This window comes from Rhinichthys klamathensis, unplaced genomic scaffold, assembly GCF_029890125.1.
Source record: "Rhinichthys klamathensis goyatoka isolate OS25496 unplaced genomic scaffold, OSU_Roscu_1.1 h1tg000296l_1, whole genome shotgun sequence".
NCBI classification, from domain to species: domain Eukaryota; kingdom Metazoa; phylum Chordata; class Actinopteri; order Cypriniformes; family Leuciscidae; genus Rhinichthys; species Rhinichthys klamathensis.
The window spans coordinates 626766-642366 of NW_026606815.1; positions in this window are offsets into that span (position 1 = coordinate 626766).

A 15601-nucleotide genomic window follows, 5' to 3' on the forward strand; every position below is an offset into this window, starting at 1 on the left:
CATGGTGGAAGGAGGAGGAGAACAAATGTACAGGCAAGAGCAGAATTTGAAAAACGGAAGGAAAAAGCGTTTTCTGTGTTGGTGCTGAATGTGAGTACGCCTCAGTTGTACCTGATAACAAGCTGTAAGACCCCTAAGGAAGCGTGGAACTCACTAAAAGGACATTTTGAGAGAGACGCTCTAGCAAAAGCTGTTTCTGAAGAAAAAATACTTCAGATGTGAAATGAAGGAAGGAGAAAACATAACTGAACATTTGAAACGAATGAAGGAGTTAACTGACCAGCTAGGGGCAATAGGTGCAGTGATTGAAGAGGAGGACCAGATTGTAACACTGCTGGGTAGCTTGCCACCAAGCTATGCTACAATTGTCACTGCACTGGAAACTAAGTTGGACAGTTTAACGCTGCAGTTTGTTCAGTAAGCATTAAAAAATGAAGAACAAAAGCGAGTGTCTGCTGATGGTAACTATAGCGGTGCTATGTCCAGTGGACTTTTGTCCGGTGGCGCATCAGCGATGTCAAAACAAGTTCATAGTGATATGCAGGCTAACTCCAAGGCAGTGAGAGCTGACAGACCTGGCTCGTGGAGATGTTACAAGTGTGGGAAAGAAGGACATATCAAGGGTGACTGTCCAAGTAAGAAGAAACAAACTAAAACGTCTCGGTTACTAACGTAACCTCGGTTCTCTCTAGAAGAGAGAACGAGTGTTGCGTAAGCTAGCTGACGCTACGGGAAAAACCTCTTTTCTCGAGAATACTGAAGCCAAAAATTATCCTTATAATTTGTATTAATTTAAAACGCATTTGCTGCAGCGAGCAGACCCAGGCGAGGCAGCTCGCGCGCCTATTGGCTGCTCTGCGGCAACTGCTGCAACCTATCGAGGGACTGCTCGTGACGTAAGCACCAATGAGGGCGCTGGCGCCCTCAGACGTCACGTCCCACGCGAATGGGCATGGCTTATGCCTATATAAGCCAGAGCTCGATAGGATGCGCCTTGGTTTTCATCAACTGAAGCGAAACCAGATGGTAGCACAAGCACGGCAGGCTTACACAACACTTGTTCCCTCTTCTAGAGAGAACCGAGGTTACGTTAGTAACCGAGACGTTCTCTTACGAGAGTACTCTCGTGTTGCGTAAGCTAGCTTATGCTACGGCAGGGGTCTCCAACCTTTTTTCATTTGAGAGCTACTTTTTAAAAATGAAAGTGGCCGAGAGCTACTCATGTAATACAATACTTAAATCTCTTAAATAATGTCTCATAACTCTCATATTAACAGCTATCCAAACTGTTTTAGACCTAAACGAGTTTTTGTAGGCCTATATATGTCACCCTTAAATGTCAGAGAAAAGAACAGAATCAGAGATTTTTTTTATAGAAAATTGTACTTTTCATATTATACTGTAAACACATAATTATAGTTGATCATAACTAGAGATGAAATGGCATGAAAATTTCATTTCATGATTATAGTGAGCAAAATGATCACGGTTATCACAGAATCCTGTTCAAAAAGTATACTACTAAATAAAATCAATTCACCAAGTTTTATGTCGAAAACCAGCAAATAACAAAAAAATAGCATCAATATGCACTTTTTGTTTACATAAACATTAAAATAATAACATTAAAAATGATGGCCAGATTTTAAAGGAGTGTCTTGCAACATGTTATCTACTAACATGTACAAGTTCAAATAAAGTTTTGACAAAAAAGGTTTTATAAAAAGATAAACCTCACATATTTCAGCCTTTAAATCATTTTTATAAAAAGAATGAGTCAAAAAAGATAAATTACTGACATTTACAATGCACATTAGCTTATCTTTTATTAGTAAAATTCGGTCCGATTTTCCCGTGGCGTCTGTCGTTGCACTGCGCTCTCCACAACGACAAAGAAGTTTTAGTAGCTAATAGTAATGGGCGATATAAACGATATGCAATATAAACGATACAAAATTGGTCTACGATATGGATTTTAATTATATTGCACTATCGCGATAATGCATGTTGACGCAATCTACCCGCAAAATTTAGAGCCACGAGCTGCAAACGGCTGCAACGCATCATCGTATTCGACATCTTGAGTAAACATGGCTGAAAGCGAAACGGAGGAGCTGATAAAAAAAACCGGTGCAACATCCATTGGTTCGGATTTAAGCCGTCCGATGAACAGCAGCAAACTATACTCTGTATGGGCAACAGTTCTGGCTAACGCCTGTTTCACACATATTCCGTTTGCAGTGCATATGTAGGCTATATATTTTTTCCGTACCCATGTTAACAGGCCTGCACGCGGATGCGGTGCGGCAATGCGTTCCAGGAGCGGTGTGTATACAGCAGTGCAGTGATCGTTTCCACACAGTCTATTTCTGCTGTGCTGCACGTGCTGAATTAAAGTGACAGCGCATGGTTCATGGTCAAAATGAACACGGATTGATATGAAAATATAGTAATCTTTTTACTAATATAGTAAAAAAAAAAATTATACTATTTTTCAATCATTTTCTTTTTAACTTTAAGCTCGGGGTAATTAAAGCAAGGAAACTACACAGTAACATTACCTCAACAACGCGACATAATGGATGCACTTGTCTCTTCGTGAAACAAGTTCTTTGTGATTGCAATATTTCTTGTAAAATAGATTTAAATGCAAAAGAAAAGGTATGAGAGAGCTGTTTATGTCAATTATGTATGTTTTAATTTAAAATGTTTGCGATCTTAACATAAATGTATAAATGTTTTGCCACTTGCTTGAGCAACTTAATATATAAATCTATATAGAAGTAATAATACGTTTTTAAGTGTTATAAATTTAAACGTGAATAGCCTAAGTCTTGTGAACGAGTGCGTATTACTAGCCTACTGTCTGTGTACAAATAGAATCACAATGCTGAAACTCTTTTATATTATTTTATAAAAGACACTAATAATATAAATAGTGATTTGAAATAAAAAATAGAGGATTAATGTTGTTTGTCGTACAGCCGTAGATCAGTTGCGCACTGCAAACGCACCATATGTGAAAGCACAATAGCGCGTGCTGCTCCTGTGCCGCACACCACCGCACTGCACTGCACACGGAGTATGTGTGAAACAGGCGTGCACTACAGGAAATAAACCCAATACTTTAAGCTTTTATTTGTTAAAGTCTCTGCAGCTAGTGTACTTGAATTTTATTCATCTGCAACATTATGTTCTATAATTACAGTTTTGCATAATAAATGTTTTTAAAACAAATACATTTTGCAGTTTGGCTTTCCTTGTGGTCTGTCTAACCTGTTCTGAAATGGTTCTATTATAATTTATATATCGTGATATACTATATCGTTATCGCAAGAGGCTGCAATGTATATCGCAATATGGATTTTAGGCCATATCGCCCATCCCTAGTAGCTAATGGATTTTCACGACCGAAAAACGCTTGCTGTAGCTCTGCTACAAGATTTATTTACGGAGAAGAGAAAAACACCCGTAGTGTTTGGGTGCACCCCCATCCTTCATGTTGACTGAGCGTTCAATGTTGTTACGGAAAGGGTGAAGCTGATTGGTTGGTTCTTGTCACATGACCTGTGGTGCACTTGCGGCATTCTGAAAAGTTTCTGAGATTCACTGAGAACATTCAGAGATTTTTTCATCTTGCTGCGCCTAGAAAAAATGAGCGTGTCGCTTCAATTATGAGCGCGCTTGCCCACGCGCCTACATTTGAAATAACGAACTTGAGCGCACAAAAGACGCGATATGTGAACGGTCCCTTGGCGAGCTACCTCCAATCAGGCCACGAGCTACTGGTAGCTTGCAAGCAACTTGTTGGAGACCCCTGCACGGGAACCCAATTTAAAACGATGTGCGTGCTAAATCTATCACAACACTGACCCAAGGGCGAGTGCCCTGAGCTCATATGATATGGGGGATATAAAAAACCGACAGGGAATGGGCTTAATAAGAATGATATAAGGCAAACGATGTTACCTTAAGTGAACAAGGGTGCTTAACACTGTATAACAGTCAGGGGAGGCAATAGCCTGCCTGAACTGAAACTTTGCAGTCCGCGGAAGCGAGTCCGGCAGAACTGAGCGGATTAACTAGACTGATAACAGTCTGGCTTGGAGAGCGGGAACTTCCAGGTTATAGAACCTTATAAATGTAGACGGAGAGGCCCAGCCTGCCGCCATACAGATATCTTGAAGAGAAATCCCACTGGACCAGGCCCACAAAGAGGCCACGCCTCTAGTGGAATGAGCTCTAACTCCCAGAGGGCAACGAAGGCCCTTAGATGTATAAGCCAGTGAGATAGCGTCCACTATCCACCTGGAAAGGCTATGTTTCGAGGCAGCTAGACCTTTAGATCGGCCACCAAAAGAAACAAAGAGCTGTTTCGACTGTCTGAAAGCAGCCGAACGTTCCACGTAAATTCTCAGGGCCCTAACCGGGCAAAGGAGATTCACGTCAGACTGGCTGTCAGATCCGGAGAGGGCTGACTGGGAAATGACTTGCGCTCTGAAAGGAGTGGCAAGTACTTTGGGGACATAACCATGTCTCGGTTTCAGGATGACCTTGGAGTCATTAGGCCTAAACTCAAGGCACAACGCGCTAACAGAAAGTGTGTGTAAGTCACCCACCCGCTTGACTGAGGCGATAGCCACCAGAAAGGCGGTTTTTAACGAGAGATACTTAAGGTCCACAGACTGTAGAGGTTCAAAAGTGGCACCCTTCATGGCCTCCAGGACCAAGGAAAGGTCCCATACGGGAACCGAGGGGGGTCGAGGAGGGTTCATCCTTCTAGCTCCCCTGAGGAAGCGGACTACAAGGTCGTTCCTACCCAGTGACTGGCCGTGCGAATGTTTGACAAACGCAGCAATAGCCGCCACATATACCTTGAGCGTGGATGGGGATCTACCCTTATCCAAGAGCTCCTGTAGGAAGGAGAGAACCTCCGATACCCCACAATCTTGTGGATCCAGGTTGCGAGCTGAGCACTAACCTGAGAACACTGACCACTTGGAAGCATAAAGCCGTCTAGTAGAGGGCGCTCTAGCTTGCGTAATCGCGTTTAACACCCCATCCGGGAGATTGACGGGTATCCGTTGATGGCCCACACGTGCAGAGCCCAAAAGCTCGGGGTGTGGGTGCCAAATCGTACCCCTGTGAGAGGAGATCTCTCCTCAACGGGACAGGCCATGGAGCCAAGCTCTGAAGCTGCATCAGCTTGATTACCTGTGGTAACAGCGTGATCGGCGGGAAAGCATAGAGAGGGCGGCTGGGCCAGTGATGGGCCAGCGCGTCCTTGTTCTTCGTGAAGCATATTGGACACTGAGCGTTGTCTTGAGACGCAAAAAGGTCGACCTCCGCTGTGCCAAAGGTGTCCCACAACAGCTGAACTGTCTGAGGGTGGAGAGACCATTCCCCTGGGGGAACGTTGTCCGTGGACAGCCTGTCTGGACCCACATTCAGATGGCCTGGCACATGCGCCGCTCTCAACGAGAGCAGGTTGCGCTGAACCCATACAAGGAGGCTTTCTGCCAGTGCATGAAGGTTCCGTGATCTCAGACCGCCCTGACGATTTATGTAGGAAACCACCGACATGTTGTCCGTGCGGACACGGACATGGTGGCCCTTTAGAAGAGGAAGGAAGAACCGCAGGGCGTTTTCGAACGCCTTCATCTCTAGACAGTTTATGTGCATGCTCTTCTCTTGGCTTGACCACAGGCCAAAAGTCAGTCTGCCCTCGTAGAGGGTGCCCCAGCCCGAATTGGAGGCGTCTGTCGAAACCACTTTCAGTTTCGAGATTAGCCCCAGGTTTACACCTGTCTGATACCAGTCGACCGCCTTCCAGGGCTCCAGAGCTGTGACACAGTTCTGAGTTACCTTGAGACGTAAGCGACCGGATTCCCATGCTTGACGTGGAACCCGCGCCTTTAGCCAGTGCTGTAAAGCAGTGGCGTAGCCACGAGGGGGCCTGGGTGGGCCTCATTTACATGTCCTCGGATTTCTGATTGCTTAAAAAAAAAACTTTTTTTTTTTTTAAATATATAAAATATTTTTTAGTGATTATGTGAATTACACTGCGCAAACCAAAGTAATAGGCCTACTACCCACCGGATGAAGAAGGGTTGGCTCTCAGTCTCCACAGTACATAAAATATTTATTTTATTTATTTTATTTTTCGTGTTCGCATTTATGAGGAAAAAACAATGTTATGGACGTGTTCTCCGTTACGGATGTGAGCGCTCTGAAAGCGGCACTAAAAGATGCTTTAAAACTTTCACAGAGACATCAAACAGAAAGCACAAAACCGTTCTTTAACCTGAATTTCGTTTTGTATTAATTGTATCTTAATTTTAATCAATGTTTCATCAACTAATTGCCAGGATTTAAAGGAGAACTCCGGGCAATTTTTAAGTTAATCTTGATCGTTACACCTTTGTGAGTACTGTCTATAGAAAAAAAAACGAACCGGATCGGTGCTTGCAACACGGAGCTGTTACAGCAAATGCCCAGAGCTCCCACTCAGCTAAAACGGCAGTTATGGGGGCATAAACAAAAATAGTGTCTTTGTACCTTTTAACAGACACAAAATGCAATTAAAATGTCTGTCCAACATGAACAGGGGCCTTACATGTGAACAAGATGCGTTTAGCAACTTAGCCATTGTTTAAATTCACCTAAATAGTGTTTTAGACGGCAAGCTGTAGTCTCGCGCTGAAGTCCCGTGGGAACTCAGTTGTAGCCGGAAAAGGTAAACAGTGTCCAGGTGGGAGGAGCGTAGTGTGTGAAGAGTGAAGATCGGAGTTGCTTACAAGTGAAGAAGAAATGGTTCATGTTTGTGCCTTTCCGAATTGTGGCAACAGAATGCGAAAGTATAAAAACTTACATTTTTATCGTCTTCCTTTCCATGACCTCGAGATTCTGCAGTTGTGGCTAGTTGTACTTCAACTTGATGTGCAAACTCCCATACAAGTACTACGCGCTAAAGATTACCGCATTTGCAGCGAACACTTTGACAAGGATGACTACACAGACACAACACAGTGGGGCCGGTTGAAGAAAAAAGCCATTCCGTGGACGAAGACGGGTGCAACCACTGTGGAGGTAATGTAAACTTTATTTATCCTTCCATTTGGGCACACACGGCTTGAGGAGAGATTGTGCAGTAATGTTTTTGTAGACTTATTTGCAAAACTTTTTTTTATTTCACTAGCTTCTATGACTTGAATTATATTCTCCATAGTTACGTTACTACAAGCTTCTTCACTTGTAAGCAACTTCGATCATGCTCTTCGCGCTCCTCCCACCTGGACACTGTTTACCTTTTCCGGCTACAACTGAGTTCCCACGGGACTTCAGCGCGAGACTACAGCTTGCCGTCTAAAACCCTATTTAGGTGAATTTAAACAATGGATAAGTTGCTAAACGCATCTTGTTCACATGTAAGGCCCCTGTTCATGTTAGACAGACATTTTAATTGCATTTTGTGTCTGTTAAGAGGTACAAAGACACTCTTTTTGTTTATGCCCCCATAACTGCCGTTTTAGCTGACTGGGAGCTCTGGGCATTTGCGGGAACAGCTCTGTGTTGCAAGCACCGATCCGGTTCGTTTTTTTTTTTCTATAGACAGTACTCACAAAGGTGTAACGATCGAGATTAACTTAAAAATTGCCCGGAGTTCTCCTTTAATAAATATAGCAGACGATAGATAAGAAACGGAGGCGCCGGTGCGTGAACTGGAGCTCGTCTCATAAATGAACCGAAACTCAGCGTATAAGGTAGCCTACTTGCCTCACAGACATGTCTACTTTTAAACAGAACAATTCAAAACCAAAGAAAACAGACTACAGACTGCTCTCTGCTAATGTAATCCGTATGAAATGTGCATTTCTCTCTGGCGCGTTCACTACCGAAGATCGCGAGTCAGCATCGTCAACTTCATCTTAGCCGACACTGACAAAGAAAACACTTGTTTATTAATAAACAATTAAAATATCTCCTTGCTATATTTTACATATTCATAATCATTACTTTTCCCGGTTCTTTGTGACAGCTTTTAGGTGCTTTATTGAGATATATCCAGCTGCAGACCCGCAGCACCACCAGTTTCAGAACCCCAGCGCCAGAACCCCAGCGCCAGAACCGGAAGTGAGGGAGGGGCGGAATTATTGACAATGAGACAAGCATGGTTATTTTTGCAAGTATTTAAAATTGTTGCATCTTTTAAATAATATTTAGGGTATGTTTTTATTACACAGTCTATAGGAATACCAGACTTACATTTCACTGCTCGTTGTATGAACTATAACTGGTATGTATGGAATGCCAAAGCTGACTTAATTAAAAATAAATAAATACATAAATAAATATACGAAGAAATGTAAAAAAGCAAAAATACATAAATAAATACATAAATAAATATACAAAGAAATTTAAAAAAGTACAAATAAATGACTATTTATACTTTTATTTCCTTATTTATGTATAATTGTATTTTTTCACACATTTATTTATTTTCACATTTATTTATTTCTACATTTATTTATTTCTACATTTCTTTGTCCGTATGCTAATGAGGAGGGCGTGTTTTACCTCAGACATCAGCAATCGAGCTCAGAGTGGCAGTGCTGAAGCTTTGAGGCCACAGTGACACCTTGTGGTGTGTGACCAAACGAAACGCAAGAGGTGTGCAGACAATATCACATTTTAAGTCATGTATATCACCCTAACTGTATGTAGGGTAGGCTATATGGGGTTAACACACATAGCACACATGAACAGAAACTGCACTTCAACGGGTCTGATAGCAGACACTTGGACATGGAAGCGCATGAAAGTATCAACTATTAATAACAATGTAAACGCGGTGGATAGGGCTGACAAGAGCTTGCGTTTATTGTCGATGAGACTCGCACACCAGCGCAGAACGCGGAGAGAAACCAGCGCACATTTCACTGACTCCTACGCAAGCATATTGATCAATGAGTTTGAAACGCGACTCAATACACGGTTTACATTCGCGTTTCATAATTTCGTATGCATAACAGGTGACAATTCAAATGCTTAAAACACAACCCATATTTCATAGATGCTGCTCTTAGATACTGATTAATCACAAGTCATCAATTTGGAATTATTCTTAAATCAAACAAAAGGGGCTCATGTAAACGCAGCTAGTGAGCCACGCATCTCACCCCATGCAGTGGAGGACAGAAGCATCATCATGCCCATTCAAACAGCACCTGTCGTGCCCATGGTCGTGGTGATATTTCCCCCTATAAATTAAAAAACTTGACATATATGAGGATGTATAGCCTACCTATTTAATAAGGTTTGGGTAGATATAAAATCAATTTATAGGGGGAAATATCACCACAACCTTGTTGTTGTTCCCCGCGAAGCAGCGGATGAGTGTGTGTGAGAGTGATATGGTGATCCGTGCAGGTAGCAAGCTATGTGCAGTGTATTTCAGTGCAGTCAGTCAAAAATAAAGCACCTAAACTCTTCTGCAAGACGGCCTCGTTGTCCTTTTTTTATGCTACCATCACACCAAACAGCGTGGAGTTTAGGGAGTTAACCCCGGGGAGGAGAATTACCGGCCCTGGAGAAGACAAATCTCCCCTGTGTCTCCCAACCACGGTTAGGAGACAGAAGCAGGAAAGGTTAACACTGGCGACCACGAAGGGACATTCACGTTGTTAAAAGACCGGTGAGCATCGAAAACGGAAGGACAATAAAAAGTAAAGCCGAGTGACTGTAATACAACTGTTATAGCGGCGTGGCTGAACTAATATAACATGGTGGCCGCTCGCTATCCCTCCGATGTTTACGGACGAGAAACCACCTACTCAAACCCGTTCATGTCGCTAACCAATGTGGAGGACAACAATCAAGGTACTGTGAAAGCTTACGAGCGCAAGGCTGAGAGAAAATGCGAACATTATAACGCATTCCTGTGTGATGAAAGTTGCACTACCGCACTTTCTAATGGAGAAGATCTGTTCGCGCCATTCGACAGCCCTGCCCATTTTTCGCCCACAAATCCTTTTAGTAGAGGCAACAGTCAAAGCCACGGCTCCGTGAGAAGGCCAGACATGCACCTTTTCACATATCCCACTCCAGACATGCCATTTAAGGGGCACTATGAAGTCACAAATCCCTTTGCCAATGTTCACATGGGAAGTTTTGTACATAGCACACCAACTATATCCAAACCCGAAGCCAGTACGTTTCCCATGCCATATTCTTCTATTAATCCAGACATGACTGTAAAACATGGACATTTCCCATTGCGCCAGCCTGGTCCCTCATCTCCAACACGTAAGAGCCGCTCTGCGCCCCGTCAGCCTCCTCTGTCGGACAGTGATGAGGACTATAACCCCAAAGAGAGAGTCCCCACTCTACGTCCCGGCCAGTATGACGGCAGCACACCGTGGAGAGAGTTTCTGCACAGGTTTGAGAGTTGCGCAGAGGCAAATCACTGATCAGTCAAAACAATGGCTATTCAGCTGAAATTCTGCCTCACCGGAGCTGCAGGCGCCATTGTCCACAGAAACCCTCGTTCATCCAAATGGGACTACCGCCGCCTGCTGGAGGAACTCGAAACTGCTTATGGCCCTTCTTCAGATCATGCAGCAGCTGTAGCCATAGAGCTGAGGCAAAGAGTGCGTAAACCAGGTGAGGCGCTTCATGTGTTCAGGGATGACATTTATGGAAAAGTATCTATAGCTTATGGTGACTGGTCAGAGGCTGAGGAAGACGCTATAGCGGTTGAAGTTTTCACAAACGGCCTGGGTGATGCAGAGCTAGATCAGAGACTGTTAGAAAAACGCCCCGGGCCGCTGTTGTCAGAGAAAAAGACAAAAATGAGACTGTGACTACCACTACCTCTACAGTTAGCCCATTCCCCCAATCACTTTGTCCCACGCACATTTGCAAAAACACTAAAACAGCACAAGAACTTTAAAAGGGGTGACATTCGCTGCTATAACTGTAATGGTTGGGGTCACAAACAGAGCCAGTGCTCGTCCCCTCAAAGAAATAAAGAGACTTTCTTTTCAAAGGCCGCCAAAGAAAGCCCGCTGACCACTGTGTTCCACCTTAAAAGCCAGAGTCGTAAAATGAACATTCACATGCGCATAACTTGAGCTGGAGGTATGTGCAGTCCTAGACAGTGGAGCGCGGAGGAGCGTGCTGCCTCTTCACCAATACACCGCTTCAGTCATCCATCGTAGACACTTTGCTCGGGGTGGGACCAGGAGACGTGCCAGTGCTTGAAGCCAAGGTTCCAGTCAGTATCAACAACCGTCAAGTTGAAGTGGACTTCCTTGTAGCAGACATAGAGGGCAATGAGGTGCTGCTTGGCCATCCTTTCCTCACCCAAGCTGAGGCCCGCCTGGATTTCGGTAAGCACCGCATAATTCTGTTTGGAGAAGAAGTGCCCTACTTTCACCCAGAGACTGTTCCAAAGTCACACGCTGTAAGAGTAGCCAGAACGGTTGTGGTTGAAGCGGGACAAGAGTACCTAGTCAAGGGCAACGTGCATTTTAGCAGAGAAGCTCAGGGAGACATGATGCTTAGCCCCACAAAAGGCTTAGTTGAAAAGCACAAAGTACTCATTGCCAGAGCCCTAGTCAATGCACGGCCCACCAACATCATTCCATTACGCCTTTTTAACCCTGGCAACAAGGCTGTGACTATTAAAGAAGGTGCCATTGCAGGCCTCCTCCAGCCAGCTGAAGCTCTGTCCTCGTCCAGTGTCCCAACCGCGGCAGACTTTCCAGCCAGCCCCCCTGCAGTTCCAGAGCACCTCCAGGAGCTCTATGCCCAGAGTTCCACTGACTTTAATGGCAAGGACAAACTTGAATTATCCAACCTGTTGTGTGCCTATGAAAGTGTCTTTTCCAAGGGACCTGGTGATCTGGGCCGGACCAGTCTTGTGCAGCATGACATCATAACCCGGCCAGGACCTCCAGTGAAGCAGTCTCCTCGTCGTATGGCTGGGGAAAAACAGCGAAGCGCAGAACAGCAGATCAGTGAGGGCCTTCAGAGCGACATCGCCACACGCAGCCACAGCAGTTGGGCCTCGCCGATCGTTATGGTGCGTAAAAAGGATGGGACTTATTGCCTTTGTATAGACTACAGGGCACTCAACAACCTCACCATCACTGACGCGTACCCGCTACCCCGCATCCAAGACACACTGGACACTCTCGCCACCGCCAAATGGTTCAGCACTCTGGATCTTGCTGCAGGTTACTGGCAAGTTGAGCTAACACCAAGAGCCCGCCGCGCAGCCGCCTTTTGCACCCGTAATGAACTATTTGAATGGAACGTTATGCCGTTCGGATTATGTAACGCGCCGGCGACGTTCCAACGCCTGATGGACCGCGTCCTTGCCGGCATGCAGTGGGAGACCTGCCTCGTCTACCTGGACGACATCATCGTGCTGGCCAAGGATGTGCCCGAGATGCTGCAGCGACTGAGCCAAGTGTTCCAGAGGCTTAAACAGGCAAATCTCAAACTGAAACCAGCCAAATGCTGCCTGTTCCGCCGTCAAGTTGCCTATCTAGGTCATATTGTGTCTGAGCACAGTGTGGCCACTGACCCCAATAAAGTCAGCAAAGTCCAAGCCTGGCCCACTCCCACATCAGTCCAAGAAGTCAGACGTTTCATTGGCCTCGCTTCCTACTATCGCAGGTTTGTAAAAGACTTTGCCTCCATTGCCGAACCGTTACATAACCTGACTAAGAAAAATGCACACTTCCAGTGGCACGCTGAACACAAAGCCGCCTTCGACACATTCAAGCACCGCCTTACCACAGCCCCTGTCTTAGGCTATCCACTGGACCATGGCGAAATGATTCTGGACACCGATGCCAGCGACACCGGTATCGGCGCGGTCTTGTCGCAAATGCAGGGTGGCACAGAACGTGTGTTGGCGTACGGCAGCCGCAAACTAGCCAAAACGGAACAGAACTATTGCACTACGAGACGGGAGTTGCTAGCCATTGTTGATTTCACATCACATTTTCGGCAGTACCTACTTGGGAGGCCTTTCCAGGTACGAACTGATCACAGCAGCCTGCGCTGGCTCACGCGAATGAAAGAGCCGGAAGGTCAGTTAGCCCGGTGGCTTGAGAAGCTGGCGGAGTACGAATTCGAAATTGTCCATCGCCCAGGTCGCTTACACACTAATGCTGACAGTCTCTCCCGCAGGCCCTGCCGCCAGTCCTGTCCTTGTAATCTGCAGGACCTTTCCTTGCAGCTGAGAACCATAAGTCACCAAGCAATTCAGTGTGATTTGGACTCTGATACCAGCTCCCTATTTCTGAGTCCGGTGGGGGTAAGCGCTGTCGATGTTACCAACACAGACAGTTTAAAACAGAGGTTATTTATGTGACAAACACAAACGAGACCAGACTGTTTCCTGGCTGGACTATGGAGGAGTTGCGCCAGGCTCAAGCTGCTGATACAGACATTGCACCAATCAGAGCTTGGTTAGAGGTCAGCAGTGAGCGGCCTTCGTGGGTCACAGTCTCTCCATGCAGCCCAGCCACCAAAACGTACTGGAGTCAATGGAGAAGACTGTACTTCAGAGATGGAGTATTGGTCCGCCATTTTTACTGTCTAGACGATACACAGTTCTATCCTCAAATTGTTCTCCCACGCAAGATGTAACCCGATGTTATGCGCCAAATGCATGAAGGGCCAGTAGGTGGACATTTTGGTATTGAAAGGACTGTGGCCAGACTTCAAACCAGATACTACTGGTACCACATGAGAGAACATGTGGCTCTCTGGTGCCGGACTTGTACAAACTGCGCATGCAGAGCCAGACCCCCACAAGACTCCACAAGCACCCATGGGAACTGTCAGAGTTGGAGCCCCCATGGAGCGCATTGCACTGGACATTATGGGCCCACTCAATGAGACAGAACGTAAAAACAGTTATATACTCGTAATACAGGAGTATTTCACCGAATGGACTGAAGCATTCGCAATCCCTGACGAAAAGGCTGTGACAGTGGCAAACGTTGTTGCAACTGATTGGGTGTGTCGCTTTGGAATGCCTCACTCTCTGCACAGCGATCAAGGACGCAATTTTGAATCAGAGGTATTCCAAGAAATGTGCCGTTTGTTTGGCATCGACAAAACCCACACTGTACCATTCAGACCGCAGTCCGACGGCAAGTTGAACGTTTCAACGCCACACTACAAAAGATCCTTGCCTCCACTGCAGAACACTGTCACTGGGATTGGGACCTGATGATCCCATATGCAGTTATGGCCTACAGAGCGACCAAGCACAGCGCTTCTGGTTTCACCCCCAACTTCATGATGTTCGGCCGTGAAATAAGTGAGCCAGTGGACCTTGTGGCTGGTTTGCCCCCTGACTCTGACCATGCAACTTCAGCCCCCGAGTATGTGCAACAAATGCGTGAGCGGTTGGAACTGGCCCATAACATCACCCGAGAAGCCCTCGGTGAGTCAGTCACGTGTGCAAAAAGACAATACGACAAAAACGCTTGCCACACACAGTACAAAGTCGGCGATGCGGTGTGGTATCTTATCAATAGGGATGGGAATTGATAAGAATTTAACGATTCCGATTCCATTATCGATATTGCTTATCGATTCGATTCCTTATCGATTCTCTAATCGATTCTCATTGGGTGAGGGATTTGTTTGTTTGTATTAACTTATTGACCTTATAACTTAACTTATTTGTTTGTTATTTATTAACTCGCTGACACAGCACAGAGTAGGGTGTGAACTGGTCTCACGGTTCGGTTCGATTACGATTATCATGTCATTGATTCAGTTCAATTCGATATCTCGATGCATTACATGCACTGCATCCTCAATTTTCAATTTTCAAAAGTGATGTGTGCGTGCGTGCGTTCACCTGTTCGTGAAGTCGCAGTGACAGAAACAGTGACATTCCAGTTTAAGTTTCATGGGACTAAAATCTGTTCATGCTGTGTGGCCAAATGTTTCTGCATATTGGAGGTAGTTCCCCCCTTTGACAAAATGGAAATTTTACAAGTGTTGCAAGTGACCGTATTGTTATGAGGCGTCGTCATACTCTCATTGAGTATGTGTGCGAGTTTGAGTGTGAGTGTGTGTGCTCTCGTCTCGATGAGTATGTGCGTGTGGAGTTTGCGTGTATGTGCATGAGCGACTTTAGGTGTGTCGTTGTGCATTTCATATGTATTTGTTTGAGCATTCAGCAGTATACATGTTTGACTACTTAGTATACGTGTATATACAAGTGTTTCATATATGTGTGCGTGAATGAAGTTTGATTTAAGCCCTAGATGGCGCCTCATAGGCTATATTGTCGTCTTTTCGCGTGAAATATAACCAAACTTTAGAGCGCTCCTGCCTCGATGCCATGTTTGCTGCGTTCTGAACCAAACCAACGCAGCGCGTGTGTGACGTCATGACACATTTGCAACGAGCGGAACCGATAAGCGGAATCGTTAAGCAGGCATACTAACGGTTCCAAGGAATTGGTTCACTGGGCACCGGTTCTGAAGAAGAACCTCCCCTCCTACGAAGGACCTTACTTTGTTATGGGACATTTAGACGACCTAGTCTACCGGATTCAAAA